The following is a 19414-nucleotide window of genomic DNA, read 5'->3' on the forward strand; positions in this document are numbered from 1 at the left end:
GAACTGGCGCATATGGGGAACCGAAAAGCCCCATGTTGCAGTCCCATCGTCCCTGCATCCTCAAAAAGTACTGGTCTTGGCCGCCATTTCTTCCAAAGGAATCATTGGCCCATTTTTCAGATCCGAAACGATTACTGCATCACGCTATCTGGACATTCTTCGTGAATTTGTGGCGGTACAAACTGCCTTAGACGACACTGCGAACACCTCGTGGTTTATGCAAGATGGTGCCCGGCCACATCGCACGGCCGACGTCTTTAATTTCCTGAATGAATATTTCGATGATCGTGTGATTGCTTTGGGCTATCCGAAACATACAGGAGGCGGCGTGGATTGGCCTCCCTATTCGCCAGACATGAACCCCTGTGACTTCTTTCTGTGGGGACACTTGAAAGACCAGGTGTACCGCCAGAATCCAGAAACAATTGAACAGCTGAAGCAGTACATCTCATCTGCATGTGAAGCCATTCCGCCAGACACGTTGTCAAAGGTTTCGGGTAATTTCATTCAGAGACTACGCCATATTATTGCTACGCATGGCGGATATGTGGAAAATATCGTACTATAGAGTTTCCCAGACCGCAGCGCCATCTGTTGTTGACAGGTCGTGCGGTAGCGTTCTCGCTTCCCACGCTCGGGTTCCCGGGTTCGATTCCCGGCGGGGTCTGGGATTTTCTCTGCCTCGTGATGGCTGGGTGTTGGGTGCTGTCCTTAGGTTAGTTAGGTTTAAGTAGTTCTAAGTTCTAGGGGACTGATGACCATAGCTGTTAAGTCCCATAGTGCTCAGAGCCATTTGAACCATTTTTGAGGACGAGGATCGCAGCAGGGCTATGTCTTAATAACGCGTCTAAACACAGTCAAGGCAAAATAACCACTCAAAGCAAAGGGATAACATCAAGCTGTCGAACTACACTCCGTGCCGGACAGCATCAACGCGGCGAAGAAAATACACTGCCGGAAAACTACGCCAACGACCAGGGTAGGTAACCGGAACGTTAATGGCCACAAGGCAGAAGATACCGCTGGTGCACTTCACTAATAAATTATATTCATTTCAAAAGTTAAACACCATACAAGAAGGCTGCAAAATTTTGACGACTCCAGCACACCATCACGTTGCTGCTTGCGAGAACAGCCCGGGAAGCAACAACCAGCAATCAACGAAGAGATGTCACAGCAGCTGAGGTTTCATAACAGGTTCACTGATACTCAACTCCAGTATGCAGGTTCGGTGGGCGACGAACTTTGTAGCTCCCGCAGCTATTGCCACACAACTCCGACCACGGGTGCACGCCGTCAGTGGCCCGGCCTGCCCTCACTCCATGGAGACTTCCTCGCTGCTCCGTCGCAACCGTCCAACCGCCACACCCACACCACGACACGGAAATCTAGCGGCCACGCCAAAGGAGGTATAGCAGTACTGGTATCGATAAACGCTGCTGCTGCCACTGACGAAGGCAAGTGAGCAACTCGTTCAGGTAGTAACTGAGTGAGCAATAAGACGCCACTCGATGGTGACAAAATGCCTAAAAGGAAAACTGGCATCAGCGCGAGCTGGCCACGGGTTGGCAGCACGACCTAGGGACGGCCGAAGAACCAACCGACAAGTGTGTTGGATTATGTGATTGTAGCACTGTCTATTATTATTTGTAGTGCGCCCGGCTATCTACATCTGTCTTCTGCTTCTTACTCTACGATTTACTGTTGTGGCCGCTCTAGATACAACAATTTAAGACAATACCTATCAGTTGCTCTAAGTTTATAGATCAAGATTACTGACCATGAAAATCGTGAATCTCGAATTGGTATTTTACTTAATTTTTGTTACACTACTAGTGTACATGGATCTTTTTAAAACGAAAACAATTAATTACAAGAACCTCTTTATCCATTCTTCTTTTCTCGGTATCCATAGATTCTTAATTCACTCTTGATCCGTCTTTGTCCGTCACTGTCGTGGAAAGGTTATTGGAAAAGAACTAACTTCTCACATTTTTGAACGATGGAATTGATCTATTTTGTCTTGAAGAGTCACATGTAGCAGACTGCGACTCTCATAATGCTTCTCACCTAACTGGTTACTCAACTCATCTTTTACTTAAAATTTCTGATATTTTTCCGATTCTTCTCGGTATTTTGCAGTTACAGATTTAGTCAATCCAGATGATTATGCGAATGCATCTGCAAATTCATATCTGTAAAGCGTTCATAACTTTCTATTCTTTCTCTTTCAGTTGCGTATAGAAAAACTTTGAAACCAACATGTACGTAACTATTGTCCCAATGCATACAGGGTGGTGAGAGTATTTTCGATCTGAACTAAGTTCCAAAAACTCTACCCATACTTAAACTTAATTCCGTTACAAATATCACCATTTGCACATTTATACCACGTTTACTGTCATCACAGTACTTTGCATCCTTCCCCTTCTCCCCCATTCACACACACACACACACACACACACACACACACACACACACACGGGGGGGGGGGGGGGTACGCGAACGATGCATACACTCAGGTACGTACACAAATCATGGATTATAGCGGCGATGGGGTGGCTTGCGTGTCGCAGCGTTACAGATATCTGACCTGTAGTTGCCTTCACACAGGATCGGTATCTGCGGAGAGTCAGGATTGGCTCTGAGCACTATGGGACTTAACTTCTGGGTCATCAGTCCCCTAGAACTTACAACTACTTAAACCTAACTAACCTTAGGACATCACAAACATCCATGACCGAGGCAGGATTCGAACCTGCGACCGTATCGGTAGCGCGGTTCCAGACTGTAGGGCCTAGAACCGCTCGGCCTACATATAAGGTTACTGAAAAGGGTAAGCAGCCTTTTCAGTAGTTGCCGGGCAACAGTTTGGTTGATCTGGCATAGTAACATTAGCCAACGCGGCCCTTCCGGGTTGGTATTTTAGCACGACTGAGAAAAAAGAGGAGACTGCATCTCTTACGGGAGGGCTTCAAAAAGGAAGTTAAGCATTGTTACGGCAGACCAAGTACCTTTTGTTGAATGCTACACCACACTTGAAATTGACACGGATACATGACTCTGTTTTTCAACGTAGTCACTAAGACTCCGGAAACAAAGGTCAGAACGTTCCACCAGTGCACCACTCCTTGGCCACGGAGCCATTCAAGAACCACTGTGTGAACGTCGTCATTCGTCGGAAACCTCTTTGCCCCCAGATATTCTTTCCGCTTGATGAAAATATAGAATTCGCATGCAGCAATATTAAAACTATATCATCAAATGCTATATACAGGGTGGTCCATTGATCGTTACCAGGCCAAATATCTCACGAAATAAGCGTCAAACGAGAAAACTACAAAGAATGAAACTTGTCTAGCTTGAAGGGGTAAAACAAATGGCGCTATGGTTGGCCCACAAACGGATATCAACTGGTTTTTTAAAAATTGGAACCCCCATTTTTTATTACATATTCGTGTAGTACGTAAAGAAATATGAATGTTTTAGGTGGACCACTTTTTTCGCTTTGTGATAGATGGCGCTGTAATAGTCACAAACATCTGGCTCACAATTTTAGACGAACAGTTGGTAACAGGTAGGTTTTTTAAATCAAAATGCGGAACGTAGGTACGTTTGAACATTTTACTTCACTTGCTCCAATGTGACACATGTACCTTTGTGAACTTATTGTAAGATGGCAAGAACTATGCCCCTTACATGAAGTCATTAAAGATCACCTAACTCACGTTGACCGAACAGTAGGGCTGAACAAAATGACTGACAAGGCACAATGCATCTTGTAGAGGGTATAGTATCGACATACTGGAATAATTAATGTCGGGTGATGGTTTTAAAGTAATTCACATGACATGAAAACTTTGTGGAAACGAGTCGATTCACTGGTCGCTAGTTTACCGCAGGGAAGTATATAGAGTTGACCGTGGCCGGCTGGGGAACACCGAAGGGAAGCAATAATAGGCAGCTTAGGGAGGCTCAAGCTCAGAGAAAGCGGTAACGTGGCACGGCCTCCAGCCACCTTAAGATGAGTGACAGCATGGGTGGTTGACCCCGACCCCATGCTGGTGTACCAGGAAGCAGACAGAGAACTTGTACGCCTGTTGATAAATGTCCGTCGTCCCGTTTTCAGGGAAACATGCGAGAAAGCCGCGCAAAGCTATGGTGGAGCGGTCAACAGAGGTCAAAATACACTCCTGGAAATTGAAATAAGAACACCGTGAATTCATTGTCCCAGGAAGGGGAAACTTTATTGACACATTCCTGGGGTCAGATACATCACATGATCACACTGACAGAACTACAGGCACATAGACACAGGCAACAGAGCATGCACAATGTCGGCACTAGTACAGTGTATATCCACCTTTCGCAGCAATGCAGGCTGCTATTCTCCCATGGAGACGATCGTAGAGATGCTGGATGTAGTCCTGTGGAACGGCTTGCCATGCCATTTCCACCTGGCGCCTCAGTTGGACCAGCGTTAGTGCTGGACGTGCAGACCGCGTGAGACGACGCTTCATCCAGTCCCAAACATGCTCAATGGGGGACAGATCCGGAGATCTTGCTGGCCAGGGTAGTTGACTTACACCTTCTAGAGCACGTTGGGTGGCACGGGATACATGCGGACGTGCATTGTCCTGTTGGAACAGCAAGTTCCCTTGCCGGTCTAGGAATGGTAGAACGATGGGTTCGATGACGGTTTGGATGTACCGTGCACTATTCAGTGTCCCCTCGACGGTCACCAGTGGTGTACGGCCAGTGTAGGAGATCGCTCCCCACACCATGATGCCGGGTGTTGGCCCTGTGTGCCTCGGTCGTATGCAGTCCTGATTGTGGCGCTCACCTGCACGGCGCCAAACACGCATACGACCATCATTGGCACCAAGGCAGAAGCGACTCTCATCGCTGAAGACGACACGTCTCCATTCGTCCCTCCATTCACGCCTGTCGCGACACCACTGGAGGCAGGCTGCACGATGTTGGGGCGTGAGCGGAAGACGACCTAACGGTGTGCGGGACCGTAGCCCAGCTTCATGGAGACGGTTGCGAATGGTCCTCGCCGATACCCCAGGAGCAACAGTGTCCCTAATTTGCTGGGAAGTGGCGGTGCGGTCCCCTACGGCACTGCTTAGGATCCTACAGTCTTGGCGTGCATCCGTGCATCGCTGCGGTCCGGTCCCAGGTCGACGGGCACGTGCACCTTCCGCCGACCACTGGCGACAACATCGATGTACTGTGGAGACCTCACGCCCCACGTGTTGAGCAATTCGGCGGTATGTCCACCTGGCCTCCCGCATGCCCACTATACACCCTCGCTCAAAGTCCGTCAACTGCACATACGGTTCACGTCCACGCTGTCGCGGCATGCTACCAGTGTTAAAGACTGCGATGAAGCTCCGTATGCCATGGCAAACTGGCTGACACTGACGGCGGCGGTGCACAAATGCTGCGCAGCTAGCGCCATTCAACGGCCAACACCGCAGTTCCTGGTGTGTCCGCTGTGCCGTGCGTGTGATCATTGCTTGTACAGCCCTCTCGCAGTGTCCGGAGCAAGTATGGTGGGTCTGACACACCGGTGTCAATGTGTTCTTTTTTCCATTTCCAGGAGTGTATATGTGTTCGTGACTATAGCAACTTCACGCTGAATTCACGGTGTACAGAGTCTGAAGTAAATCAGGTGAAATGCGACAGAATGAAATACGCCAGCATCTGATGGGAACGTAGGACCAAGGAATTTGAAGTACTCTCCTGGGAGTCAGAATTCCGGAAAAATTGGTGTTTGTGCAGACGCTAACCTTAATGGGTGGCCTGGGAGGAGCTATATAGCAGAAGTTAAGAGGAAGGGAAATTTTGTGGGAATTTGTTCACTTCCCAGAGCAGGCATTGGTCGGCACTGGGAAGTGACACATAATTAACGCGACTTGCGCTGCAATTGGCGTAAGTGATTTTGCTGGAGGGGAAACCGAGGCGAAGAGCGGACTGTGAGAAGTGTCTGTAGAGGTCTTCCGTTCCCAGCTTGCCTAAGGTGCGGAAGTGGCGTTCTCGACTCAGCTTGCCTGAGAAAGAGTGAGCATCTCTGCAGTTTAGGACTTAGCGAAGGGAACGATTGAGCTTGGAGATAGGAAGTTTTGGTTCAGCTATGTACTGAGCAAGATAGCTAGGAGTGAATAGACGAGCGCCGCCTTGCAGCACCACGAGGTCGGCCGACGTCCACACAACGACGCCGCTCCGCCACGCTGAATTCGGTGATATTGCGCCCGCTCCGGCCACTGATTAATTTGTTGGATCACGTCGGTAAAGTTTCGACGAGGCTTTCATGGGCCGTGTATTGTAGAATTCTTCTCGCACTTCGCATTACGCCTTGGTCAGTCGATAGGAATTACTTTTGATTTATCGCGCTTTACTCCACGCAAACGCAATTCATTACCACTGCCTGTTAGGAGAGTCATGTAATGTGATGATTGAAGGTCGTGAGTTAAAATAAATCTGTGCTAATCGACTGCATCTGTTTTCAATCAAGTAGTTGAAATCCCAAGTCACTTTCTTAATTAATTTTATGTTCAACATTTGCATCTGGTGTTCAGTAGCTGAATATACCATCATGTGCACCCCTTTTTAATTAAAATGGATCAATTCTGAATCAATTAATGTCAACACTGCCACCGCAGTTCAATCAGGAGTCACAGGGCCTTATTACTTTGTTTGCGTTATCTGACATTGCGGCAGTATTGCACTCTCTGTTGATCTGTTAGTCAATTACCTAGGGTGAACACACACAAAAATCAGATAAGTGACAGGTGGCGGTGTTACATTATCATTTCTGAGAACGCATGCTCTTACGGCGTGATTACCTGTAAATACCACTTTAATGTAATAAATGCTCAAAATGATATCCGTCAACCTCAATGCATTTGGCAATACGTATAACGACATTCCTCTCAACAACGAGTAGTTCGCCTTCCGTAATGTTGGCACACGCATTGACAATGCGCTGACGCATGTTGTCAAACGTTGTCGGTGGATCACGATGGCAAATATCCTTCAACTTTCCCCACAGAAAGAAATCCGGGTACGTCAGATCCGGTGAACGTGCGGGCCATGGTATGGTGCTTCGACGACCAATCCACCTGTCATGAAATATGCTATTCAGTACCGCTTCAACCGCACGCGAGCTATGTGCTGGACATCCATCATGTTGGAATTACATCGCCATTCTGTCATTGAGTGAAACATCTTGTAGTAACATCGGTAGAACATTAAGTAGGAAATCAGCATACACTGCACCATTTAGATTGCCATCGATAAAATGGGGACCAATTATCCTTCCTCTCATAATGCCGCACTATACATTAACGCGCCAAGGTCGCTGATGTTCCACTTGTCGCAGCCATCGTGGATTTTCCGTTGCCCAATAGCGCATATTACGGTGGTATACGTTGCCGCTGTTGGTGAATGACGTTTCGTCGCTAAATAGAATGTGTGCAAAAAATCTGTCATCATCCCGTAATTTCGCTTGTGCCCAGTGGCAGAACTGTACACGACGTTCAAATTCGTCGCCATGCAATTCCTGGTGCATAGAAATATGGTGCGGGTGCAATCGATGTTGATGTAGCATTGTCAACACCGACATTTTTGGGATTCCCGATTCTCGCGCAATTTGTCTGCTACTGATGTGCGGATTAGCCGCGACCGCAGCTAAAACACGTACTTCGGCATCATCATTTGTTGCAGGTCTTGGTTTATGTTTCACACTACGTGTTTCCTTAAATAACGTAACTATCCGGCGAACGGTCCGGACACTTGGATGATGTCGTCCAGGATACCGAGCAGCATACATAGCACACGCCCGTTGGGCGTTTTGATCACAATAGCCGTACATCAACACGATATCGACCTTTTCCACAATTGGTAATCGGTTCATTTTGACACGGGTAATGTGACACGAAGCAAATACCGTCCGCACTGGTGAAGTGTTACGTGGCACCACGCACTTACACGTTTGTGACTATGACAGCGCCATCTATCACAAAGCGAAAAAAGTGGTCCAACTAAAACATTCATATTTCTTTACGTACTATACGAATATGTAATAAAAATGGGGGTTGCTATTTAAAAAAAAAAGACAGTTGATATCCGTTTGACTTATGGCAGCCGGCCGAAGTGGCCGCGCGGTTCTGGCGCTGCAGTCTGGAACCGCGAGACCGCTACGGTCGCAGGTTCGAATCCTGCCTCGGGCTTGGATGTGTGTGATGTCCTTAGGTTAGTTAGGTTTAACTATTTCTAAGTTCTAGGGGACTAATGACCTCAGCAGTTGAGTCCCATAGTGCTCAGAGCCATTTTTTTGACTTATGGCAGCGCCATCTAGTGGGCCAACCATAGCGCCATGTGGTTTCCCCCTTCAAGCTAGACAATTTCGTTCTTTGTAGTTTTTTCGTTTGATGCGTATTTCGTGAGATATTTGGCCCGGTCACTCTCAATGGACCACCCAGTACACGCGCTCAGAGTCTTAATCTGTTACAGTCTGCAAGTCTATTAACGATCGTATCTCGATATAACGTATTGTAAGTCTATTAGTTCCTGACGAGTTCTGAAACAGACTGTCCTGTTTTCCTTCTTGTTTACGACCGCAAGTTTTTTCTTCATTACATCTGTGGCCACATGATTCGATAACGTCTGTTATTTAGCTTAGTAGCTGTGTAAGACTGCAGGAATCTGCTTATTCCACAGTGTCTTCAGACGAGACATCTATATATAATGGCCTCTTTATCCAAATCTCCGAGAGCTTACCGTACAATTTTTTGTGATTAGAAAGTGGATGGCAAAGGATCGAAAAGCAAACTCTAACTTATTGTACGTTGAATCATGATCTTTCCTTCCATTTTAGAATTCTAACATGCATTTGCAATACATACTCGATATCCAGACAAGTATCTTCCAGGATGTTTATCGATTTTAGATGTTGAATTTCTTTATGTTTCTCAAAAGAAATACTAAAACTAATACATAAACTGCAACTACCAATTTTCGTGAGGGAAACGTGGAGACTGAATCCTCATTCAGTTCAAACATAGCGGGATGTCCAACGAACAATGCGAAACTGGGTGTCTGTCATAACAAGAAGCGACAAGGCCACAAATATGTGAAAAGCAGAGACAGGTGTTAAGATCTGGTAGGAAAATTTAATGGTGATTGTCCGGGCGTGTAACGAGATGAAATGGTGCGACGTAGTTGAAGGCCTAGTTGAATATTGATTAACGACATAAGGTTATAGCAGGAGAATCTTGGGTGCGGAAGACTGAAGATAATAAGGAAGGAAGAAGTCTGAAAGAGGCCCATCCAACAGTAGATGACAAATGGCTAATGATGATGGTAATGATGAGTTGGGCAGATACTTGTGTGTTCATTTCGGTAAAAAGATTTTTTTTGTCATCAATCTTCCGACTGGTTTGATGCGGCCTGCCACATGTTCCTCTCACGTGCCACACTTTTCGTCTCAGAGCAGAACTTGCAACCGACGTCCCCACTTGTTTGGTGAATATATTTCAATGTCTATCTTCCTCTACAGGTTTTACTCTCTTACAGCTCCCTCTAGTACCTTGGAAGTTATTCCCTGGTGTCTTCTTCTTGTATGTGTTTTCCATATTTTCCTTTTCTCGCCGATCTGTCTTAGCAGACAATTGATTGTAGACCGCAGACCGGCCACAAGGCATGTTGGCCAGCATATATTGCCGCATGGTCCAGCTCAATGACAAAAGCAGGTTGCACAGATTAAATGAAATCAGTAATTTTGATTCGGGCCGTTCGTTAAATTACTTTCATTTGATATTCTGCTCTAGCTGCAAAAATAATTATCTCAAAAATCATTATAATTAATCTTTAATTATACGATTTCAGATTAGTTTCCCCGACGATTAGAGACCACCCTTGGCTTGCCTAACCAACTGGTGGGGGCGGAGGTATTTTCAGGGTTCAAACTCAATTAAGACCACAACACAGCAAGATGGCGAATATCGGCAGAGGCTAGCTAGCCGTTGGTTTTAAATTCAGTCCGCGGCGAACGAGGGCGGCGGCGGATTTCCCGCTACAGTAGGAGCATCAACCTCTTAGCCGGCGGCTCCGACCACGACACAGGGGTAACTGCCACGCTGGTTTGATTGGCTGTGCGTCCCTCTTCTCGTCGTCAGAAGCACACTGTGTTGAGTGCTCCACGGTCAACAAAAGTGACGAAAGACGGCAAGAACAGTTGTTGCTATTGGATTGAGTGTAACGGATGTGAATAGCTACGACGGTCGTCATTTCGGAGCCAACCGCTATCTTGGCGTAGATATTTAAGTTTAGTACATCGTTTTCCGCCGTGGTCGTTCCAGTCGCGAGATGACAATAAGTTCTACCAGTACCTACATTCAGCGGCGTTCGCTGTTATATTGGTTATCGTTCAGTAAGCCATAGACTAGGCGCTATTTAAGATGATTACAGGATAAGTGTGTGAAGCGTCCTGCCAGGGCTTCTGTTACATTTCTTGCCGATAGTCAACGTCCTCCGTGGTTTCTCTACTCGCACTCTCACATAGTTTAGCAGCTGGACAAAGTTAATTCAAGGCTTTACTATCGATTGTTTCTGTGAAGTATTTTTGACCTGCGGTAAGAACAGACAGGAGCTGCTCTTTATAAAAGTACTGCCATACTTGTAAATCAGGCTATATCACCTTTCTTTTGTGTGGTATTGTAAGTATAATAAACTATGATTCTACCAGAATAGACGCTTTTCCTCTGGTCTGTAGCTGCCCCTGTTGTCCCGTTCATTACTTCACTTAACCATCAACTGAACCCCTGCAAAAGGAGTTCGGTGTAGCTTCCCATGTTATCCCGTTCATCACTTCATTTAACCATCAACTGAACCCCTGCCAAAAGAAAAGAAGTTCGGTGCCAGCCACGGTCGGGACAGCAGCCAACAGGTTCAAAAGTGGCTCTGAGCACTATGGGACTTAACATCTGAGGTCATCAGTCCCCTAGAACTTAGAACTACTTAAACCTATCTAACCTAAGGACATCACACACACCCATGGCCGAGGCAGGATTCGAACCTGCGACCGTAGCGGTCGCGCGGTTCCAGACTGAAGCGCCTAGAACCGAGCATCCAACAGGTCGGTGGATGACTGATCTCGCCGTTTGCAGGGAACGGAGAATTCCTCTGTTCAGTAATCACCTTAGTCAAAGTTTATTAGTTATCATACCATTGTCCCTAGCAGACCATTAACGATTACAATTGCCTGACAAGATCAGTAGCAATTCTTTTATTACTATGGCCGGTTTCGACAGATCTACGCTGTCATCATTTGTTAGAAGTTTACATGTAATGGATACTAATGTACATTTCATTGTAAATTTTACTTTTAAAAGAGAACGACACTGTATATTTTCGGTTCATAATGTAATTTTAAGTCAATGATTGCAAATATAACGTAAATTCTCCTAAAAGTAATTCTGATGAGCTGGAGAGAAGATATAATTGAAATGTGACACATATATTGAAATTAGTCGATTATCAGAGACCACTATGCAAAAAACTCTGTACTTCCTTATCTGTGAAAATATTATACTAGCCAAGTCGCCACTGTGGTGTCAAGAGATTAGTGTATGCTGGGACATCAGCAGAAGAGATTGTATGTTTTAATTCTGTGTTATTTTGTTTCTGTACCGCTGATGTTCCCTACCAATTTTTACTACAATCTGACTCAACATAATTATGTGACTTTCAGTGCTATAACAAAAAACGTACATCTAATAAGGTTACAAGGAACGTTCTAACGTTGAAGTAGTGTGCACAGCGGTTATACAAAACTGTACATGTTTGAGCCATCGTCATGTGGGATGCTTGTTTCTGTAGCTTTCAGATCCGACTATGACAGCGTAGATCTCTCGAAACCACCCAGGGTAATGAAAAGAATTGCCAGCGATCTTGGCAAGCTTGATTCTTCAAGAATAATATAGTCTTAACAGATGCCCTATCATCCTGTCCCTTCTTTGTCAGTGTTTTCCATACATTTCCTTCCTCACCAATTCTCCAGAGAACGTCCTCACCTACCAAATAATTTTCAGCATTCGTCTGTAGCACCATATCTCAAATGCTGCGATTCTTTTCTGTTCCGGGCTTCCCACAGTCAATGTTTCACTACTGTGCAATGCTGTGCTCCAGATTTAAATTCCCAGAAATGTCTTCCTCAAATTAAGGCCTATGTTTGACACGAGTACTAGTACCTGGCCAGGAATGCCCTTTGTGTCAGCGCTAATCTGCTTTATATGACCTCCTCGCTCCGACTATCATGGGTTATTTTGCTGCGTAGACAGCAGAATTCCGTAACTTCATCTACTTCGGGATCACCAGTTGTGATGTTAAGTTTCTCGAAAGTCTCATTTCTGCTACTCTCCATTACTGTGGTTTTTGATTTACTTTCAGTGCTTTTTGTGTCCTCATTAGGCTGTCCATTCCATTCAGGTCAGGGTTCTAGTAAAAAGAGTGTAATCTGGAAAAATATTTTCTTTGTAATTTCATTTATAGCCTTTAGGTATGATTCACTCAGACGGCATTTGACACATAAAATGCAACCAGCTGAATACATATACAATTACACAAATATACTGAAACGTCCCATTAGTAAATTTATGAATTACAGTGCTGATAAACCTCTTACGTCATTTGATTTTCAAACAGCTGAGCAGAACTGAACGTACTCAGACATTTCTCTCTTTACTTATTCTGATCAACACTGAACTGACACACAATATTTTTAGCGCAACACAATCTGACTTTCAGTAATGCCTACAAAAGAATGGCCCTGACTAACAATAACTTATACCTTTCATGAATCACTTACCTCGCAAAAATCTTCGTTTCTCGAACTGCTGCAATACTGCGAGCGCCAATACTGCCAGCTAAATAAAAGATTCTAACTACTGAAGGCACTAACTACTGATAGGCACACTTAGCAAATGAAAGATTTTGATAGAGAACAAACAATGTATTTACCTTAATAATATCCAAAAGTCATGATATATATATCAGTTCATGATATACAATATTACAAATTTACTCTTTCTGATGGAAACACGTCCAGATCGTCCGCTCTCAAAATTCTGCCATCTCTCTCCCCACATCCACTGTTGGCGGCTCACCCCAACTGCCCAACGCTACGCGCTGTTCACATCCAACTGCGCAACACTACAATAGCAAATATTGCAACAGTGCAAACCAGCCACAGACTTCACACAGCACAGTCAGTGATTTTCATATAGAGTGCTAAGTGGCGTTACCAACATAAAAACCTAAACAGCCTACTTACAAAACACCCATGAATCACACAGAATAAAAATGGTTCAAATGGCTCTGAGCACTATGAGACTTAACTGCTGAGGTCATCAGTCCTCTAGAACTTAGAACTATTTAAACCTAATTAACCTAAGGACATCACACACATCCATGCCCGAGGCAGGATTCGAACCTGCGACCGTAGCGGTCACGCGGTTCCAGACTGTAGCGCCTAGAACCGCTCGGCCACACCGACCTGATCACACAGAATACTGACATGTGCTACAAAAGTAGTAATTATATACTAATGTATTCAGCTACTATAAATTTATATGCATGTTTCTGCAGTGACACAAAATTAGTTGCGAGTAGCGTCGACATTTTCGTGAGTTACTGTTGTTTATGAAGCATTCAATACTATAGGAAATTGATCATCGCGTAGTGTCGCAGTGAACAGCCGAAGACAACGTGGTTGAGCGTGCCGAGTTTCTGACGTCATAGCATGGAAAAAGCGTGTTCAGGGGTCCTCCTCCCCACCACAATCAAACAAGGGTGTGGCAGTCACAGATGCAGTCGGGACCGTCCGTTGTTAAAGCGGAACATGGTGATCAGAAACTTTCTTCGATACCTACCAAGGGAGCACCACGGTCATGCACGGATAATCGGTAGTGAGGTCGCTTAAGGATGTCTCCTTAGCTGAGACGATAGGCGCCACCTAGTGTTCCATATAGTCGTCGGTACACGGCCCGTGCCTTTGAACCTTGGGTGTTTATCGTGCCGCATTTCTGACATCATAGCGTGCAAAAACAGTGTTGCGGAATCTCCCCGAACTTGCAGAGCAATTTCCAGCGTGACAGATAATCTGAACCCACTGTTGAATGTTGACCGATGAGATGGAAGGTGGCCACCTCTCTTCAATACAGAGTCCCAACACGCCACATTGGCTTTCCGTTGAAGCTTTCATGCATATACTCCTTTTCTAAGTATCAGAAATGGAGGATCTCTTGAAAAACCGTCGTTAATTGCATGATTTGTTGTAATAAAGTGACGGGGAACGTCATATTGGCAGTTAAAGAATTATATTATAATTTGGTATTATGAACATATGCCATTTCAAGGCAATGACACACAGACACCAAGTTCTTGGTACATTTTTGTTATACTTAAATGTCAGTTAATAACTAATGTACGATTAAAGCTTTTAGGAGAGGATAAGACGCAAAGTATGACCGTACAACACTAATGTTCGAAATAACGCAATGAACGGAATCGGAGGATTGTAATATATCGAACGCTGTGTTAATGGTTCACGTCTCGGTGGATCCAGAACTTCTCTTACTAGCCTTCGCGTTTTCTAATATGTTCTAATACTTTCTTATTAGTTCAATGAAAGTACATTCTATAATATTCGATATTATGTAAACACAATTACGCTTTTTCTGAGGAGTGATTTTGTTCAGTTAACTTTACCTACAAGAGAGCTTGCAGTACTTGCAGTAACAAAATCTGCACTTCCTTATTTTAAGGTTTTATTTCACATGTTTTAAAGATTGTGTTGCTGAATAGGAACAATGATCAAATAAGAATGATAGTATGATTTTAGTAAAAAGTGAGAATGTTGAACAAGTTTTATCTTATATGGACAACTGTTATTGATTGGACATGGTACATTCTGTTTTACCTTATAACATGTTCAAGGATATTGTAGTTCTTATTTATGTATGCTACAGCAAGATCAACATGACTTGCATATGGACAAGTGAGCAAATGTGCGTATTACTTGGACTTTTACTCCGGTCTACTTTGTAAACAGTGTGATGTGCGAGCCAGTTACAGTCTTCAACTGCCGCTGGAGTGCGGACGTACCGTATGCAGAAGTATCGTTTCTGAGCATTCAGCAGGACGTTGAGCTCGGCATACTCAACGTTTACGTTCAAAAGCGCGGTCCGTGTGGTGACGGTGACGGCTTAAGGTTCTCACCTGACATCGCTTTCTTGCTGAGGGTCCGTGTGAGGATTACGTTCATACTTCGTACAGTGGCGGTTAACACTGTTACCAAGGGCGTCGGCGGTTTCTTTGCCCCTGATACCGTGGCGCCTCTTACCCAAAGCGTAAAGATTTTCTTCTAACGACGCTATAATTCAACAGTTCAGTCTATAATCTGGAACAGCAAGTAGTTGATGGTATTACTGAAAACATGTCTCCACATGAGTAGCAATGCTGGTCACGACAGGATGAACATGCCGTTATTACACTCAAGCGCCAAAGAAACTCGTATAGGCATGCATACTCAAAGACAGAGATATGTAAACAGACAGAATACGGTGCTGCGGTCGACATCGCCTATATAACACAATAACTGTCTGGAGCAGTTTTTAGATCGACTGCTGCTACAATCGCAGGTTACCAAGATTTAATTTAGCTTGAACTTAGTGTTACAGTCGGTGCACGAGCGATGGGACACAGCATCTACGAGGTAGCGGTGAAGTGGGGATTTTCCCGTACGACCATTTCACGAGTGTACAGTGAATGTCAGGAGTCCGGTAAAACATAAAATCTCCGATATCGCTGCAGACGGAAAAAGATCCTGCAAGAACGGGACCAACGACGACTGCAGAGTATCGTTCAACGTGACGGAAGTGCAACCTTTCCACAAATTGCTGCAGATTTCAATGCTGGTCCGCCAACAAGTGTCGACACGCGAACTATTCAAAAATGGTTCAAATGGCTCTGAGCACTATGGGACTCGACATCTTAGGTCATAAGTCCCCTAGAACTTAGAACTACTTAAACCTAACTAACCTAAGGACATCACACACACCCATGCCCGAGGCAGGATTCGAACCTGCGACCATAGCAGTCCCGCGGTTCCGGACTGCAGCGCCAGAACCGCTAGACCACCGCGGCCGGCGCGAACTATTCAACGGAACATCATCGATGTGGGCTTTCGGAACTGAAGGCCCACACGTGTACCATTGATGAGTGCACGATACAAACCTTTACGCCTTGCCTGGGCCCGTCAGCACCGACATTGGACTGTTGGTGACTGGAAGCATGTAGCCTGGTCGAACTATTCTCGTTACAAATTGTATCGAGCGGATCTACGAGTTCGGTATCGAGACAACCTCGTGAATCCATGGACCCTGGATTTCAGCAGGGGATAGTTCAAGCTGATGCAGGCTCTGTAATGGCGTAGGCGTATGCAGTTGGAGCCATATGGAATGTGGTGTCACCGCCAGACACCACACTTGCTAGGTGGTAGCCTTTAAATCGGCCGCGGTCCGCTAGTATACGTCGGACCCGCGTGTCGCCACTGTCAGTGATTGCAGACCGAGCGCCACCACACGGCAGGTCTAGTGAGACGTCCTAGCACTCGCCCCAGTTGTACAGCCGACTTTGCTAGCGAAGCTACACTGACAGTGGCGACACGCGTGTCCGACGTATACTAACGGACCGCTGCCGATTTAAAGGCTACCACCTAGCAAGTGTGGTGTCTGGCGGTGACACCACATGGAACCCCTGATACGTCTACCGACAGGTGACACGTACGTAAGCATCCTGTCTGATCACCTGCATCCATTCGCGTCCATTGTGCATTTCGACGGACTTGGGAATTTCCATTGGACAATACGACACCCCACACGTCCAGAATTGCTACAGAGTGGCTCCAGGAACACTCTTCTGAGTATAAACACTTCCGATGGCCACCAGACTCCGCTAAACACTTCCGCTGTCCACCGAACTCAGCTGCCATGAACTTTATTGAGCATATCTGGGATGCCTTGCAACGTGCTGATCAGAAGCGATCTTCACCCCCTTGTACTCTTGCAGATTTATGGACAGCCCTGCTGGATTCATAGTGTCAGTTCCCTCCAGCACTATTTCAGACATTAGTCGAGTTCATACCACGTCGTGTTGCGGCACTTCCGCGTGCTCTAGGAGCCTTACACTGTATTAGGCAGGTACACCAGTTTCTTTGGCTCTTCAGCGTATTTTCTTGGCTGTCAAAGGACGAACGCCCGTAGACTTCCATAGGAGAACTAAAAATGTGTAATTAAGGCAAAACTTCCGGGAAAACTACGTAAGTGTTGCTGCTGCTTCATGATAACGAAAGTCCCCATATCGGAAATGTCGTAACGCAGAAGTTAGGCCACCTTCAGTGGGATACACTCCTGCACAGGCCCTAAAGTCTTGATCTCTCCTCATGCGATTATCAAGCCTTCTGTTTCCTAAAAAAAAAGCCTTGAAAGGTTGACGACACCTATTGGACGAGGATATGCACCAGACTGTTACGGACTTCTTCACGCAGCAGAACACGGTGAACTGTGAAATCTTGCCTCTGGCGAAATTTCATGACTGTAGGTCAACAGAAAGTGCCCTGCAGGTTTTAATGAGTGATTTCGAGAGTATCAACATGGGTGACATAAATGGCCTTATTTTGTGATAACAATGAGTTCGGAGATTAATTTTTTTGTACACCCCCAAGGGACCTTAGACCTTAGTCCGTTAGATAAATTTCTAGTTGCGACCACTCCCCGTTTCAGGGAAAATGTAGTCTTAGCCCACGGATGGACAGACAGAGAGCCGCATAATAAATGGCACAATTTTTGTTGTTGCCATTTAATTACAAATTTTCATATTTGTTCCTTTAGTTGTACTCTGAAAACGTCCTTTTGCCAAATGTCATAATTACAGGTCAACTGGGAGTACACCACAGGACTTGACGAGCGAGTTCGTAACAAAATATGTGACATAAACGGATTGTCTTAGGATTGCATTGTCTTAGAAGCTTCAATTTTTTATTCCGACAAGGGACTGTAGACCTTAGTATGTGACATAAATATCAACTTGACATGTCTATCCTGTCGGACGGACAGACACGCTGACGGGTAACAAAGAGATCCTTTAAGGGTTCGGTTTTTAGCGATTGAGGTATGGAACACTAAAAAGGTATGGTAACGGTGGTAATTTTTGATAAATTATTATCTACTAGTGAAGCATTTCCTGGCTGTCTCTCAGATCCTTGAGAACAAAGGCTTGCTCAAATTATGCACGTTTGCGGAGTTATTTCGAACCACTGCACTGTCTTCAAAGTCAGGGTGGAGGCTCGTTAGCTTCAAAAAGAGAAACCATTGCAATGGGTAATAGCTTTAGTGAAATACTGAGGAACAGAAATTTGCTGCCTATGGCAGTAGCTTTCCGGGAGAGTGGGCCGACAAGCCGGAAACGACGCGCTCGGCTGGGACCGTCGGCAGACGACGGGAAGCGCACGCGTGCAGCCGCGCGTGCAGACGTGGACGGCGGGCGGCGCGATCGTCATGTCCGGCACGTCGGCGGCTGTCGCAGGCCGATCGAACCCTGCCGCTGCGCGCTGCCGAGTTATGCCCGCGCGGCGGCCCTACATGGCCAGATAAGCCACGCCGACCGGAATCTCAATGAGGGCGCGCTGACTCCTGGCTCCCGGCTCCGACCAGAGGTCGTCTCCAGCGTACGTCCGCACCGTGCTTCGTAAGTGTCTTCCAGCACTGCTGAGGCCTGGAGGGAGATAAGGAAGGACGAATCGGGCTTGACGCCCCCGTCGACGAGGAGGTGATCAGAGACGGGGCATAAACTCGGACTGTGAAAGGATTGGGGAAACATCGGGGAAACTGTCATAATTCTCTTTTCTTAATTTGGCATTGATTTCAAAAGCACACTCCCATCTAAAGTACGGGGGCTATTTTTTTGTCAAGGTACGATCGATCGAGAAATGGAAGCCACAGTTGCAACATTGGGCTACACCATCCAGCTACTTCGTTACATATTTGAAATTTATTTGCAGTTGCGAATATGGACAACCTTTCCCTATATTCTGGAATGACAACACTGAAAAATTTTGTCGGGCCGGACACGAAACGAGATTTTCCGCTTTTCGCAAATGGTGGACTTAACCACTTCGCCACAAGGGCGACGATGCACGGAAATTTGGGTCGGTCTGTGAAGCGCGCTCAGGTAGCCGAAGTTGTCAACGTAGCCCCTCGCAACAAACGAAAAATCCGTGTTCGAGTTCCACTCAGGGACAAATACTCAATGTCGTCAGCTGAAGGTTGTCCATATCCGCAGCTACTGC

This window comes from Schistocerca cancellata, chromosome 6, assembly GCF_023864275.1.
Source record: "Schistocerca cancellata isolate TAMUIC-IGC-003103 chromosome 6, iqSchCanc2.1, whole genome shotgun sequence".
Taxonomy (NCBI): Eukaryota; Metazoa; Arthropoda; class Insecta; order Orthoptera; family Acrididae; genus Schistocerca; species Schistocerca cancellata.